General features: G+C 34.6%; 1 long non-coding RNA gene across 1 annotated transcript; it reads left to right on the top strand.

Moving 5' to 3' along the window:
* Positions 1-717: 717 nt before the first annotated feature.
* Positions 718-3,622, top strand: LOC131012092 (uncharacterized). The gene is made up of 3 exons (XR_009097185.1): positions 718-872; positions 2,726-2,792; positions 3,397-3,622. It is a non-coding gene; the product is annotated as an uncharacterized LOC131012092 (long non-coding RNA).
* The last annotated feature ends 872 nt before the right edge of the window (positions 3,623-4,494 follow it).

The raw sequence follows: 4,494 nt of genomic DNA, 5'->3' as shown, positions 1-4,494 counted from the left end.
ATATTGTAATACCCGGGCTTTTGATGACGTGTTTAATTGCTTGAGTTTGAGTAATTAGGGTTTAGATCCCTTGTTTGATTTACTTTGTAAATAGATGAGGAGTTATATGAAGTTTTCTTGTTATTTTTTTTAAGATGTTGAGATGTTCTTTCGATGATGTGAGAATGATGTGGGATTTTATATCCGTATTTGAGTTTGAGTATTTGAATAATTCGAGATAATTATTTGAATGAGAACGATGAACTCGGAAGTGAGATCTGAGTCCGTTAAGACGTTTTTGAAAATTTTGACTTTTTGACGATGAATAGTAAAATACTGCTATTTCGTCTTTTTGTCGACTTTCAAAATCTTACGTGCACGTCGTCGAGAAATATTCTTAGTTTTTCGATACAAGTCCAATAATGAAAGTTTTTATTTTTGGACGACGAGTGAATAGTAAATCGGGATTTCTCGATAAACGAACCGAGCTCGTTTATCAGAATTTTGAGAACGAGCTTGCGTTTTCTATATTTATATAGAATTACGAGTGCAATGAAAGTGAGTAGAGGTTGAGAGGGCGAGTAATAAAGAGTATGGGTTGTTAGTTGTTAAAACGAGACGAGACGAGATATTTAACGACTAACTGGTTAATATCCTAAATATCTAACCTACCCTACCCCTAACCACCCCCAAACCTCCCAAAACCCCTTTCCCCTCACTAACTCACGCTATATCAGCCCACACCACACACACAACTCACATATTCACACACACAACACCTAAAACACACACTACACACGCCATTTTCCATTTAAGCTTGGACGGAGCTTTTGACTTCCGATTTGAGCACCGAGACGAGCGCCGATCATCTTTTCGATCACGTATCTAAGTAGGTAAGATCTTTACCTACGTTTTGATGGTTTTATTTTCGATTTTCGTCGACGTCGAAAAACGTCGATTCTCGACTTTATTTTGAAACGACGTCGGATCGTCGTGAAATTTTAGTATGTTGTTCTTGGGTAAATGTTGAGCATGTTTAATGAAGGGAGGAAGAACGGAACGAACCGTAGCTATGAAACCCATGAGGGCAGCCCCGTTTTTCACATATTAGCTTGTCTTTCGATTTTTGTTTGATCGTTTTGACTTGATATTTGTGCTTAGGGGTATGCTAAGATCGATATATATTAAATTCGTATTTTTCCAAGCACGGAAATTGTATAAGTTTTTAGAGCATGATTATTTAAATTCGTGAAGTTTGGGACGTTGCATAATGAATATTATTGCGTATATGTGTTCTACGATATCACATGAGCATGCTAATTGATTTACAATTTATGGATGATAATTGTTGAACGAAATTAAAACTGGAATTCTGTCAAAATTTTACAGCAGTTTCAAGCTTATGTTTCGATGAGTTTTCATTGCTTGATGGCTCTGAAATTTTAGTATGTTTATCTATGATATGTGTATTTCGTCGCTGCAAAATTTCATGTCTTTTGGATGATGTTTGCTATTTTAAAGATATTTTGAAAAATCCTTGACAGAATCTGTTAACTGTTGGTAGACTTCACAAAAACGTTTATATCTATTAATCCATGAAGGATTTTGCATCACCGTTTTTTTTTAACGAAACTAGACTTCAATACTTTTCTAAAAACATAAGATTTCGATTTTTATGATCTCTGAAACAGAGCAGTTTATTATTTCAAAAATGCCCTGTTCTGCTGTCATATTTGTCCAACAGTAAAAGTGTATGAGTTTCATTGTTTATTTGGCAGATCATATGAACGTTTTCTCTTGTGAAATTTTAACCAAATCTTCAAGGATACCTTTAGTTTTGGCTGATTAAATTTGATGGAATTTTATTAAGGTTTGTCTTGGTTTCTAATGGCCTAAACAAAATTTGCAGAAACTGTCAATCTTTGACAGCCTGCACTAAAAGAGCAATATCTCCAAAAACCTTTAACCTTTTTGGTTAACTACCATTTTTAGAGTGAACTACACTTCATGAAGTTTTTGAGATCAATTGGTATGATAGTTTATGATGATTGAGTTGGTTGTTATGAATTTTTAAAGATGACACAAAAACAGCAAAACTTTCTAGAAAACAACTTGATTATATTTGTTTTGATGGATGATACGATATGACTAAATGGTGTGAGTTGTGAGAGTTATGATTAACGCACATAAATGTTGGTATCTGACACTCGAACAATTGGTGTCGAGTATAAATGATAGTTTACTGATAAAGAGTTTTGATGATTTTGAATTGTTTGGTTTGCGTTGAAAAGATGTCAAGATGTTAAGTTTTGAGTCGAGAGACGAGTTCACGTAGTGAGATTCACGCGTTGAAATCTCGTGGATGACATTATATATGAATAGGTCATGCCGAAATTTTTAGTGAAATTAGAATTTGAGCATAGTCAATTCTTGTTGACCCGTGACTCAAATACATGCCTAATGGAAAGTTTAACTTTCTAATTGGTTAATTAGACGAGATGAGAGTGAATAGATCTGCTAAGAAAGTGGACTTTTCGATGTGTTAAATATTTCTTTTAATTGAAGCGCTGCTAATTATAATATAAGGATGTTATAATTAATGAGTAATGACGAGAGATAATAATTGTTATATTGATTAACAATCAAGAGAGATGAACATTAGAGATACTAATGTTTCATAAAAGAGATTAGATTATTAATCGAGGTTTCTTTTATAACTTCTCACCAATTCTTCATAACGATGAAGGTCCTTTTGGGAAGTAACGACTTGAGGGAGAGAGTGACGTTACTCATTGATACAGAGACACAACGAGGTGGGCATTATTTTTACTATACGTATATAGAGATCCCCTGCGTATCGTAGGCCTCTTATACGAATGAATGCATGAGATGATTTAACTGTTAATTTCAGTTTTATATATATCTATCAAACGAGTTTAATGCTACATTTGAACAAGTTATTTCGTTACAAAATCTTTGAACTGAAAAATATTACAACTGTTGTCTTGCCATAAAATGTTTAAATTTTAGTATGATATCTATCTGATGTGGCTTTGCCAGTTATGTAATCGAATTCGGGTCTTGAGCAGTTGATAGCTATCCTGCCAGGACTAGTGTACACCAGTGACCGTGAGTCATCTAGCGGGTTGGCTGGTCAAGTGACCGTGAGAGGTGGCCACCTCTCCGGCACACAGTTCCAGATATGATAGATTACAAGAGAACTTAGTCTGCAGACGAACTTTAAGAATCACAAATGAATTTAGTAAGCTTGGGCCTTTTTAGCGAAAAACTCCCTTGCTGTACTGTTTATGATGGCATGACAATTTACAGTTTTGAAGCATGTATTTTTATACCTAGGCATACGTGCCCACTGAGTGCTTTTGTACTCAGCCCTGCATATGTTTTCTAAATGTGCAGGTTGAGCTGATGTGATGATGGTGCTGCAATGAGCGGAGTCTCCAGGGTTGTTAATAAATAGTTAACCTGTCTAGAATATGTCTTCATACATATGTCTAGCTACTTTCCGCTGCAAGATGTTGTTGATGTTATAGTATGTTATGTCATACTTTGAGTCTTAAGAGAATGGTTTCATATGATGTATAACTTGATTAATGATATTAATTAAGTTTTATGTTGTCTTTCATAGACTGTTCAAAAGAGTATTAATGAGTAAATACGATGATTTTTCTTAAGTTAAGTAAGATTTACGGTTTCAAATGATGCCCCTTTCTTTCCCTTATTCTTTAACCCCATCCCTAGTCGTAGATCACTCGGCTTAACTATCCTTAGTTAAGGCGGGCTGTGACAGAGTGGTATCAGAGCGAAGGAAAGCTCTGAATTAGAAGTCTTGAGTTTAGTCTAGAATGAGTCACTAGACTAATAGTTATTAACAACCGTGAGCTCAGCGCACCATCACACCAGGTTCAACGAGGTATGTAAAATTTCAAAGTTTATTTGACGTTAAATTTTGAAGAGCATGATGTTGAGGTTATATGATGAGTTATGATGTTACACTTTAAAGGTGCATAGTTTGAGTTTGAGGATGACAACATGATTAATAATGAGTTATTATGTTGTAAGAGCATATGTTGATGTTACATGATGAATCATGAGAGCGTTTATATCATATGATGTTATATGATTGAGGATGCATAATTATGAGTTATGATGTGATGTATTTGAGATGTTTTGTGATGAGAATTGTTTGAGCAGTTGTGATAAGTCACGATGATTTAGATGAAGGAATCTAATGTCATTGTTAAGAGAGATTTTTTTTTGCTAAGTAGAAGGATGAAATGAGAACTTAGAGCTAAAGCTTGAGAGAATTAGCAATTGCTTTAAGTACTTGTTGGTTTGAGTTATGAGTTTGAGTTATGAGCTTGAGTATAATAGCATGATTAATGATGAGTTATTAGCATGCTGCAATGAGATATTGTACGATATGTTGAGTTATTTTGTGACGCGAGTTTTGCTCACGCAACCTTAATGGTACTTGAGGAGGTATCATGAGCCATA

Source organism: Salvia miltiorrhiza, chromosome 2, assembly GCF_028751815.1.
Source record: "Salvia miltiorrhiza cultivar Shanhuang (shh) chromosome 2, IMPLAD_Smil_shh, whole genome shotgun sequence".
Classification (NCBI taxonomy): Eukaryota; Viridiplantae; Streptophyta; class Magnoliopsida; order Lamiales; family Lamiaceae; genus Salvia; species Salvia miltiorrhiza.
The sequence above is the reverse complement of the archived record's forward strand: the minus strand, read 5'-3'. Positions and strand labels throughout refer to the sequence as shown.